This window comes from Oryctolagus cuniculus, chromosome 5 (assembly GCF_964237555.1).
Source record: "Oryctolagus cuniculus chromosome 5, mOryCun1.1, whole genome shotgun sequence".
Taxonomy (NCBI): domain Eukaryota; kingdom Metazoa; phylum Chordata; class Mammalia; order Lagomorpha; family Leporidae; genus Oryctolagus; species Oryctolagus cuniculus.
Window position 1 is genome coordinate 121,077,961 of NC_091436.1, and position 13,241 is coordinate 121,091,201.

The following is a 13,241-nucleotide window of genomic DNA, read 5'->3' on the forward strand; positions in this document are numbered from 1 at the left end:
ATTGGAAGCAGAATAGCCAAAACTCAAACTGGCACTCCCATATGAGATGTCAGCATCACAAGAGCCACAGTGCCAGCTCCTCAGGTTCCCCTCATACATGAGTACTAGTTCATGCATTCATTCATTCATTCTTCCACTCAACTACACTCAGTTAACATTTATTGGACTCACAGTACACATGGCAGAAACTATGAATATAGAATAAGGTAGTGATTTAGAAAATAATGGTTCATAACTCAAGCTGATGTGAAAGATACGTCCATCTCTCCTAACTCTTTTATCTAAACAATATTGATTTTCTTTCTCACAATTCTGTGATTTGCAGTATATACTACAAAATTGAGATCATATTGTATTCTAATCATTTTTGGTATTATCACTCCAAGTGAATTATATAAAAAGACATGGAACAGTTATCATTTAAGGCTTATTTTAAGATCCCATGATGTCAAGCACAGTGCTGAAGATAGGGGCTGGAGCTTCGGCTCAATAGCCTAATCCTCCGCCTACAGTGCCGGCACACCAGGTTCTAGTCCCAGTTGGGGCGCAGGATTCAGTCGCGGTCAGGGTGAGGATTCTGTCCCGGTTGCCCTCTTCCAGGCCAGCTCTCTGCTGTGGCCAGGGAGTGCAGTGGAGGATGGCCCAAGTGCTTGGACCCTGCACCCGCATGGGAGACCAAGAGAAGTACCCGGCTCCTGGCTTCAGATCAGTGCAGTGCACTGGCCACAGCGCACTGGCCGCAGCGAGCCGGCCACAGCGGCCATTGGGGGGTGAACCAACGGAAAAGAAAGAACTTTCTCTCTGTCTCTCTCTCTCACTGTCCACTCTGCCTGTCCAAAAAAAAAAAAAAAAAAAAAAGATAGGAAAGACACTCCATATTTGATGATTTGTGGAGGATGGATGTATGAGTTATTGAGTTATTAAGCATTCAAAATCATAATAAGGATTTCAACAACCAAATTTTACTTTTGATCACAAAATTCTTTAAAATAAGGAGCAAGATTTGAGTGTGGTTTTCTTTTTCCTTTTTTTTTTTTTGGAAGTAGGAATTTCCCAAGTTACTAGAGATGAGTGATCTATAATAATTGCAGTGACATGGAAGCAAGTGGCATAAAACATAATTTAATTATAAATAGTGGTAATTTTGTATACAGTGCTATTCCATATCCTTATACATATTAACTCATATACTCATCACAACCAATCTTTTAGGTAGGGGTGTGAATATTCCAACTATGTGTTAGGAATTTGAACAGCAATTTTATAGAACTTCCCCAAAGTTCTATATAATACAGAGGTATTAAGCAGCATAGCAAGATTGTGAACTCCAAAAACCAGTTTGAGAATATTATTAACCAACCTACAATACCATATCTCAGAATAAAATGTGTTTTGTAACTTGAGCAAGTTATACAGTGAACATCAGAACAGGAGACCAGAGAGGGTCTACTTTTGAAATATGTTATTGCAAATGAAGTTGTTTGGAAGTTAGGTTTAAAAATATAGAAAGATTTTCTATATATAGAACAATATAATATGCAAGGGATAATTTGACTTCCCCCCTTCGTATTTGTATGTATTTCATTTCTTTCTCTTGCCTAATTACTCTCAGATTCCCAGTGGTATGTTGAATATGACTGGCAAAAGTGCATATACTTTTCTTGCTCCAAATTTTAAAACAAACACTTTAAGTTTTTCCCTGTATATTATGTTGCCTAGGGGTTTGTCATATAATGTAAATTGAGGTGAATTCCTTCTATACGTAGTTTATTAAGAATTTTGTTTTATTATGAAGGCTGCTGAATTTTATCAAGTAATTTTTCTGCATCTATTGAGATTCTCATATGTCTTTGTCTTTTATTCTGTTGAAGTTATGAATTAAGTTTATTTATTTGCATCTGATGAGCCATTTTCACATCTTGCAAAAATGAGTTATTCCTGACTGCAGAGGAATTGATTCATTATATAAAAATATCTAAAGAATCCAATAAAATATTGTTAGAACTGATAAATTTATTCAGTAAAGTTTCAGAATATAAAATCAACATGCAAAAATAGTGGCATTTTATATATTAATAATATTTTTCATGGAAATAAATTAACAAACTAATACCTTTCATAATATCTACAAAACAGTTAAATACTAGGGACAAGTTTAACTAAGGAGGTGAAAGACCTCTTCAATGGAAACAACAAAACATGGATGAGAGAAAATTGAAGATGTCAAAAAGAGAGAGAGAGAGACAGAGAGAGCTGTCATTTTCGTGGATTGGGAGAATTAATATTGTTAAAAATGCACCCACTACACACAAAGCAATTTACAAATTTAATCCAATCTCTTTTAAAAATATTACCTAAAATATCAATGGCATTATTCACAAAAATAGAAAAAATCCTAAAATTAATATGTAAGTACAAAATACATTGAGTAGACAAAACAAACTTGATAGATGGATGGAAGCAATGAAAAAGGGAAGGAAGGTGAGTGGAAGGGCAGGAAGAAGAAAAGAAGAAAGAAAATAGGAGAAGCACCATGATACCTGATCTCAGGACATTCTAAAGGACTATAGTAAGCAAGACAACATGAAACTTGCATGAAAACCAATAAATAGATGAATGGAATACATAGAGATACCAGAAATAAATCCACACTCTATAGGCAGCTGGTTCTCAACAAAGGAGCCAGCAAAATATGGTGGAGTAAGGATAACCTGCTAAATATATACTACTTGAAAAATTAAATGTTGAAACACAGAAGAATGCAACCTGAATGCACCATATATAAGAATCAACTCAAAATGAATCAAAAACCTAAATATAAGACATGAAACTACTAGAAGAAAATAGAGGTAAAACACTCAAGACAGGGGCCAGCATTGTAGTTCAGTAGGTTAATCCTCCACCTGCGGTGCCAGCATGGTGCCGGGTTCTAGTACGTGTTGCTCCTCTTCCACTCCAGCTCTCTGCTGTGGCTTGGAAAGGCAGTGGAGGATGGCCCAAGCCCTTGGGCCCCTGCACCTGCATGGGAGACCAGGTGGAAGCACCTGGCTCCTGGCTTTGGAATGGCATAGCTCCGGCCGTAGCGGCCATTTGGGGGTGAACCAAAGGAAGGAAGACCTTTCTCTCTGTCACTCTCTCACTGTCTAACTCTATCTGTCAAATAATATAAAAAAAAAAAAGTCATGACATTGGAATAGGCACTGCTTTTTCATATGTGATTCTAAAAGCACAGGCAATAAAAACAAAGTTAGACAAATGAGATTATATCAAACTAAGAAGCTTTCAGAAAGCAAACAATGAACAGTGAAGGGACATCCTACAGAGCAGGAGAAAGTATTTGCAAACTGCAAAGGATTCAGTTCTAGAATATATAAAGGCCATAAAAATTCAGAAAAGAACATGATCAAATTTTAATATGGGAAAATGATCTGGATAGACATTTTTGAAATAAGAAATACAAATGGGAAGAAGTATATGGAAAAAAATAATTTCATCAGGGCCGGCGCCGCAGCTCACTAGGCTAATCCTCCGCCTAGTGTCACCGGCACACTGGGTTCTAGTCCCAGTCGGGGCGCCGGATTCTGTCCTGGTTGCCCCTCTTCCAGGCCAGCTCTCTGCTGTGGCCAGGGAGTGCAGTGGAGGATGGCCCAAGTACTTGGGCCCTGCACCCCATGGGAGACCAGGATAAGTACCTGGCTCCTGTCATCGGATCAGCGTGCCGTGGTGGCCATTGGAGGGTGAACCAACGGCAAAGGAAGACCTTTCTCTCTGTCTCTCTCTCCCTCTCACTGTCCAGTCTGCCTGTCAAAAAATAAAAATTAAAAAAATAATAATAATAATTTCATCAGTCATGAAGGTAAAACAAATCAAACAATAATGAGGTATTATTTCCCTACTGTTAGTATGTCCATTATAAAAAAAAAAATTAGTAAGGATGTGGTGAACAAGAAAGTCTAATACATTGGTTGTGAGACTGTAAATTAGTACAGCCCTTAAGTGGAACAGTATGGAGGTTCCTCATAGAGCTCAAAATAGATCAATATAAGATCCAACTATCCCACTTCTAGGTGTATACCCAAAGGAAAGAAAATAAGCATGTCAGAGACATACCAGCACTCCCATAGTTATTGTTGCAAGGCTGGCACCATGGACAGCATTGGCAAGGGGTAGCCTCACATGGGGGACAAGACAAGACGGTCACCTCGAAGAAAATGGATCAGTGTAAGAAATCAACAGGAAAGACCCCAAAGAAGACATATTTGTATCCTAGACTGCCACAAAGAAGAGTAACCCCACGGAGTCCCTTCATAGTATAAGAGATGGAGAGACTGTGGAGAATGAAGTTGTGTTAGGAGCAAGGGTGAGGAGGCAGCCAACGCTCCAGGCCCTGGTGGAGCTCCAGTGCAAGGCAGTAAATACGCAGCAGACCACAACCATTATCAACAGTGTCCATGTCCTAGGGACTTTCCTGCAACGAGCAGCAGAATTACCAAAACAATGAGAGTTGAGGAAAGAATGAGAGACGAGAGTGCTCCTGAAGTCAGGTCCAATAACGCAGCCCCTACTGCCAGCGGAGACCCTAGGGCAACCATCACCATATTCCCACCCTCCTGTGCTGGCGTAAGTGATGGAAAATGCAGACAACGAGGGTACAGGAGAACAAGGTAGACGAGCGAGACAGAATACATATGTGAGTTATAGACCATGATTGTGCAGGGGTCCAAAGCCAGCCTGAAGGGGATGGCAAGGAAGAAGACAAGGATTGATTTTGGAGATGTGACCCAAGGTCATCGTCCACCTCAGCTTCAGTACCACCACGACTTGAATTACTGTTGCTGAAAATGGCAGGGACAAAAGCAGCTATCTACTAGCTGAGAACTTGTCTACTGCAGAGGCTAAGCAGAGCAGGGCTTAGTAAATGCCAGCTGAACATCACTGCCAATATCAGTTTAATCATCCAACCAGGAGAATGAATATGAAATGCCAGTAGTAAGAAATGAACACAAGATTGAAGCCGAAGACCTTACGTGTTTGCTTTTTGCTGACCAGATTGCTAGAACTATCTGCATTATCTATGCAGCATTGAGTTTCTATTATTTTTACCTAAAGATGTCTCATTATAGTCATGACAAACGTGGATGTTTTAAGCCTGGTTTTTCTCAATACACCCGTGAAGATTTTTAAATTGCTTCATAGCTGGTCAAGATGAGAATTTTAAGAACTTCACTTTTAATTTGTACTAAGATTTTACAATGTGATTTTTTTCAAAAAAGTCAGAAAACTTCAAGCACCTGTTTAAAAAGGTTTTAAATAATTGTCAAAAAAGATAACACCTATAGGAGAAGATGTGGAGAAATAGGAATACATTATTAAGGGAATGCAAATAACCATTATGGAAAAAATTTATAGATTCCTTAAAAAGTTCAATAGAACTACTGTATTATCCACAAATTACATTTCTGTGTATGTATCAAGAGCACTTGAAATTAGTAGGTTAAGGAGAGAGCTGAACTCCCATGTCTATGGCAGTGTTATTCATGAGAGTCAAGGTATGCAGTAAACCCACATGCCTATCAATAGATGAATGGATAAACAAAAGATGGTACACATTACGCATGATAGAATACCACTCACCCTTTAATAAGGAAGAAAACCTACTTGTAATAACTTAGTGGGTGAGTGTTAATTTCATTTGAAAAATATCAGGCACAGAAAGACTAATACAACATGATCTCACTAATATGAGCAATCTGAAAAGTTGAACTCTTAAAAGGAGTGTAGAAAAGGAGTTACTAGAGGCTGGGGGGAAGGGCAGATGACGGAGTTAAAGATGTTTATCAAAGGATACAAAATTTCAGATAGATAGGAAGAATTAGTTTAAGAAATCAATTGTACAGCACGATGAATAGAGTTAACAACTGTATTCTTTATTTTTTAAGGATTTATTCATTTATTTGAAATTCAGAGTTACAGAAAGAGAGGGACACACAGAAAGAGATCCCACATCCTCTGGTTCACAACTAAGATATCCATAACAACCAGAGCTGGGACAATATGAAACCAGGAGCCAGGAGCTTTCTCCAGTTCTCCTATGTTGTGTCAGGGCCCAAGCACTTGGGCATTGTCTGTTTTTCACAAGCCACTAGTTGAGAGCTGGATTGAAAGCAGAGCAGCCAGGACACCAACTGGTGCCCCTATGGGATGCCGGCATTGCAGGTGGTAGTTTTATCCTGCTATGTCACCATGCTATCACCAACAATTGTATTCTTAAAAATTAAAGAGAGAATAGGTTCTAAGTATTATTAAAACAAAAAGTGTTGGGGCCGGTGCTGTGACGCAGTGGGTTAACGCCCTTGCCTGAAGCGCCAGCATCCCATATAGGCACCGGTTCTAGTCCCGGATGCTCCACTTCCAATCCAGCTCTCTGCTACGGCCTGGGAAAGCAGTAAAAGATGGCCCAAGTCCTTGGGCCCCTGCACCCATGTGGGGGACCCGGAAGAAGCTCCTGGCTCCTGGCTTCGGATTGGCGCAGCTCCGGCCGTTACAGCCATCTGGGGAGTGAACCAGTGGATGGAAGACCTCTCTCTCTCTCTCTCTGCCTCTCCTCTCTCTATGTAACTCTGAGTTTCAAATAAAGAAATAAATCTTTAGAAAAATAGTGTTAAGTATATGAGGTACTATATCCATCACATATTGTATGATATACATATACATATATGTATATAAGAACATTATTTTATTTACCAACCAAGTAATTAGTTTGGAAAACAAGAAGTAAAAGATCAGCACAGAGTAGATGTGCACATTTATTACAACATGCTAAAGTACACACACATGCAAACATTGCCTTAATTATAAGTAAAATTATAAACATCAAAGTGTATTTGAAGGTAGTATTTGAAAAGAAATTGGCTTTAGCTGTCAACAGCCATCTGATTGCTATCCATTAGAAGGCAAAAAGAATACTCAAAAAGCAAAAAGCAGCAATAAAATCATCATTGTCACCATCATTATCCTTCTGATAACAATAGAACATTGATTACAACATCATGTCTATGATCCGCACACGGCTGGAAGAAGCCTGCCCTGTCTGAAATAAGTCTGTTTTTCTTTTCCTACTCCCTCTTCACTTAGCTCCCAGGGTACAACTTCATCTTTAAGAGACAAAACCCTTAGATGAGGTAAATTTTCCTCTCTGTCTCTTCATGCTTTGTTTCATCACGTGAAAGAACTGCTCTTGTCTACCTGATGTCTACAATTGAACAGGTTCTACAAGAGATTGAAACATTTCCAAATACTTCTCTCTGGTCTCTGGTAGAAGAAATCTGACCTTTACCCTTCCCTGAACCTCTGGGTGGTCCAAAAATATTCCTAGTAACCCTGGTTACTCAGATGCACACGATACACTTATTCTTGAATTTTCTTGACGAAATATTCACATCTCTGCTTTATCTCTGTGAGGTGAAAAAAGAGAAATATCTGTGAAGAGCCCTACGTGAATATACTACTTCATTATTAGTAAGGGAGGATGTATCCAGTGCTTCCCAGTGGAAAGACAACTGCTGTGTGTCTGTATCTGTGCATAGAGATCAGTGGGGCAGGGTATGCCACCTTTTTAATGGAGCAATAATACAAACCAGACTTGGGATCCAATTGAAAGAAAAGGACTTAAAAATTGCTTTGTCATCTATGCATTAGATTTTGGTGTTGGCTTATATCCCACAGTCAATATTTAGAAGATTTTTAATCCTACCTTGTACCTAGCAGTCTGCAGAAAAAAACAGATGCATGCCAATGAACATGGACAAATATAAAGGTGACTTGGAAATCATAAAAAGGCAAGGAGTAATCACGAAAAATAAGATATTAAGATTTAGATGCACCCCATGGGAGACGAGGATGAGTACCTGGCTCCTGCCTTCGGATTAGCGCGGTGCGCCGGCCGCAGCGCGCCGGCCGCAGCGGCCATTGGAGGGTGAACCAACGGCAAAGGAAGACCTTTCTCTCTGTCTCTCTCTCTCACTGTCCACTCTGCCTGTCAAAAAAAAAAAAAAAAGATTTAGATGAATCAAGAAATTTGCTGGAAATATATTAAGTAGTAATGGCTCTAAAGAGTTGAACATATGTAGTTTGTATGAAGTTCCATATCCATTCCTTTCTACATATTGTCTCAAGAAAATAAACTTCAATGCTGTGAATTTCCTTTAGGGAGTGATAATAATATACTGGCACATTTTATATTTTGAATTTGGTAAAACTATCACAAATGGAAAGAGAGAGAACAATTTTCATGCTCAATTTGTCCGGCAGTATTGATTATCAGAGTTTTCATTATATTCTTCTTAAAAAGATTTAGAAATAATATCAATTAAAGTGACTGAAATCCCTTCTATTTGCCATATGGAATTAAAAAAATTGTAAATGTGTTAATTTGTTTTTAGGGTATGAAATGTTTCCTTGATAGAATATCATTTTAAATTAAAAGAGTTGTTTTTTAGACAGTCATCTTTGTTGATAACATTCAGAACAGCAATTCAGAAAAAAAATTCAGAAAAGCATCTGAAAACTTTTCTTTAGAAGTCCCCGTAAAATATGTACGTTGTAAAACAGCTGTACTATAATGTCACAAATGTGACACCTGGCCCGTGATGAATTCAAACATTAAACACTTAGATTGTGGTTCCTTTAAAGCAACACAACAGAAAAGACTCCCAGCTGTGCAAATCACTAACTTTCTAAATGTAGACAGTCTGAGGTCTGATATCCCTACCTTTCAAGGAACCAGAAAGTTTACTACAGACTCTTCAATTTCTCAGTTAAGCAGAGATCATTACTTTGTTGTTCTGTGGTAACTGCAATCCTTACCCTACAGACATGTTTTCCATGTTGCTCCATTTCCATCATTATCCCAGTTACTGTTTGCTGCTTGATTTTGGTTTGGCAATAGGAAAATGCAATGGATAGTCTTCAGTGTCTGGGATTATTTTAACAGTAAGTTCACTAGTTATCATGAATAATGGCTTCTGGGAAAGATGGTGAAGTAACATGGAAGCTGGATGCCCACCTGAACCCAACTCTGAAGGATCTGAAAACTTAAGATAACATTGTGATAAAAATCTAGATGCATAGATGGTGTTTAGAATGGAGTGGGTGGGTGGCAGGGGTCAGTGGAAGCCTAGAGTAGCGGAGGAACACTCTGTGCACGACCTTGCTCTCTCTGCCTTATTCTAGGTAGATCTTTACCCACCCTGACTGCTATAGGATTATGGGCAGCTAGTAATATCAAGATAAATGGGGCCACTAATCTGCACAGTTTGATAAGGAGCAGGTTACATAATGTTGACAAATGGGCATCAGTCTTCTGAGAAACATGCGTTCTCCTATACCTCACTCTCCACACAGGTTTGTTCAAGGGCTTCCCATGCATATACTGATCAGAGATTGGTTTGCTACCCCAATACCCAACACTCCTTCCCCATACACACAGTTTCTCTTGCTGTTTTGTATTGTTAATTAGGTTATGATTATAACTAAAAAATAAATATACTCATCCATGTTTCATTTGCTGGAATTTTGATTTTATCTTATTTAGGGAGCTGATACATCCACATGCAAGGTAATTTATGTCCCTCTGAGTCGTGCTCTGTGCTCTGGTGGCAGACTATAAATTCATTCTCATACAGAGGGAAATATCTCACTGACAGGACATTGCCAGCCTAATTGAAACCACTTGAATGGCATGGGTAATTCATCTTTAGGAAAAATCACTGATAAACATCACACTACATGAAATTGCATCTCTAAAATCTTCAACACTGGGAGAATGTAACAGATTACCAGTGTGTTAATGGATCATCCTGTCCTAAATCTACACTATTAGATTTGACTATTAGATTTGAAAAATGAAACAGAAAAATTTGTCTGAATTTGGTTATTTTTGAATCTGTGAAGAGTGTTACATTAGCAAAAAGTGATTTACATGACAGTATTTATTTAACATTCTCTGTATTAGAAGGCAGACAATAAACATTGTAAGTCCTGTTATAGGAAAGATATTCTGAAAGGTATGGTTTGAGATGGGATTGTAAATGAAGAATTGAAAACAAACAGAAGAGTCATTTTCTAACTTACTGCCATAAAAAATTCTGGATAGCATAAAAACCCATAAATTTTCTTGGAACTGTAAATGATTTTGAATCACAAAACTACAAAAATGAATCCCAAAGAGAATCAAGCATCTCCAAGGAGACATGAGACTCACAAGTTGTTTTGCCTTTGTCAGAGAACTGGAAAGGAAAGAGATTGACCTTCATACAGGTAGATAAGAAGCAATCAATGAAAACTTTAACATATTTTGCAAGGTCAAATAGGGCCTACTATATTAATTGAAAAACTAACTGATAAAGACACAAGGTGAATAGATCTTTCTTACAAACTCTTTTTCATTGGCTTTCATCAAGGGGATCACAAGAAAGATAGGATACTGAGTAGGAGACAGCCTAGCTCTCAGAGTCACAGGCATTCTAGTAGTAAAGCAGACAGGCATAAATAAACCTGGGACACCTTCCAAGAGTCTGGTTACCATGGGTCAATGGAGTAGGAACACTGAGGAAGTCTTACTCTCAAAGCCCAGTACAAAGTAAATGTGAACAAAGACAGGTCAACAGAACATACTTCTTTGCCTTTCAATGAGTCCCACACTAAGTAAAACTCAAAAGCAGTAGTCCATTGAGGGAGGGCAAAGCTGGAAGAACACCTCCCTGTCCTAGGTGACAGAATCTCTATAAAGAAACATTCTAGCTGTGAGCTTGAGCTCAAAGCACAGGAAATGTCAGCCAGTTGGTGGAAATGTTGCCTATATGGCACAGAAACTGATGCCAGTTCAAAATCTCACTGGATTGGATTGACTCCAGCATCCAATATAAAGAGGTACTAAAGGAGGCATAGTCTTTTCTAACTGTGATATTATTTTCTTCAATATTTACTATTCTTCAATACTTATAAAATATTACCTAGCACATTATGAGACACACATAAAACAAATACAGGAATTGATAAAATCAGATTCAGTAATTGCCCAGATGTTGGAATACCAGGCTGGGACTTTAACATAATATGATTAATATGTTGAAATATCTAGCGGAAAATGTAAAATATGTGCTTTAATAGATAAGAAATTTTGGCATTTTTATACTGTTTACTAATTAATATTTCCCAGTACCTCCATAGTTTATCAAATGTAAAAAATAAACAATTTCCCCTTAATACATCTATTTGTATTCTAGATACCTAATCTCATCTTTTGAAAGCTTTCATTATCAAAATAAGTCCTCAAAATGTATTATTTAAAAATATGATTTTATTTATTTGCTATTATTTTCATTGAATGCAAGTTTGCTGTTTACTTAAATTCTCACATTGGGTTAAAAACACTTTCTAATAGTATTACTTCCTCTACACTTCACAATAGATAAACATAATTAATGTTTTAGGATATTCAATATGTTTTACTAATATTCAATCTGATGGAGCAAGACAAAAGTTTTAGATTTATTTCAGTTCCCTGCCTACGTGATCCCAGACCCTGCTCCATGGGGACACTTGCCCCAGTCATCTTCCTAACTAGTTCAACCCCAATCCCTGCCTTAGTTTATACTCTCTGAAGTAGAATCTAAAAGTGATGAATCACAGTTATAATGTTACAGGTGTAACTCCCTTAGGCCTATTTTAAAATCCAAATAGCTCTAATTCTAGAGCTAAAAGCCCCAAAAGCACAATGAAGCAATGCTCCTTGGCAGAAGTTTGCCTCAAATTGGATTCTCTTCAAGCTCTCCTCTCCTACTCCCCCATCTTTGTGACAAGTCACTTTCTTCTCTGTTAAATGCTCAAATGACAAGGAATTATGTTCTCTGCCAGGTTTTCCCTCCCATGAATCATCCTGACATTAGGGCTTCCCTCTTTTCAATTCCCGTTAATATTTTATTCAGTTTTGCTGCAATTTTTCAAGGGAAGAGACATCCCTGTAATGTTACTATTCATTGAGCAATTTTTGTATGCGTCCTGAATAAAAAGAATCTATCTATTGGAGAAAAAAAAAAAGCCCAAGTCTACAACAAAGTTTTCTCTCAAACTAGAACTTGCATACTTAGAAATAGGAGAAAGTTACTCAAGTGGCTCTAGTCCCAAAACACAAGCCAGCAAAATGTTCTTGATGAAAACTTTGGTAATACATGATGACTTTAATCAACAACCAAGAGCTTTGTAATATCATTTCCTCCTACACTTATTCACTGTGAAATGTGACATTTCAAAATGCCTTTTAATTATGTTGCTAAAATGACCTGACTTAAAATGGTTTGATTCTTCTATATGACAATTGAACTTTAGTAAAATGTAATCAAAAGCCTGAAGGTGAGATTCTGGCGAAGCTTTTCCTATGAGTCATATTTGGTCATCTTTACCTCTTTCACTTGCCAGCGACCTAAGTGCTTCATAATGAATCAACAAGAGAAACAATAACTCTAAATGAGTAGCTGATAAATGGATCCATTTAAATGGTGGGGGTGGGGTGGGGAGGATTTCTGCCTTTTCTTTTTCTTTTTTTTTTTTTTGGTAAAAAGTGTGCTCCACTATGGGATGGAAATCTTGTAAATTTGAGTGAGACTAAACAGTCACTGTCAGAGTGGAAAGTAGATGGACTTTGGTGTAAGACAAATGTATACCCACCTCAAGTTATTTAATGAATTTTACTTGCAGTTTTGCCATTTGTAAAACTGGAATATTAAACTTATCTTGAGGGACAGGTTTAGGGGGTTAAACTGCCTGCTTGATGTACCCACATCCTGTATTGGCGTGCTGGCCAGAGTCCTGGCTACTCTGCACGTCTGAACCAATTTCCTGCTAATGTAACTCAGAAAGGGGTAGAAGACAGCCCAACTTCTTGGGTTCCTGCCACCCATATGGGAGACCCAGATGGAGTTCTTGATCTGGTTTTGGCCTGGCCCAGCCTTGGCTGCTGAGGGGATATGGGGAGTAAACTAGCAGAAGAAAGATCTCTCCCTCTCCCTCTCTCTATATCACTATACCTTTCAAACAAATAACTAAAAATAAGCTTTCCTTGAACTAGTGCTGTTTGTATTGGTCATAAGGTATATGCATCATTGCTCACATTGGATAACACATAGCAAATAACTGATAAGTATTCTTAGTAAAAGAGAAAACTCCTTAAAAAATGAATTATA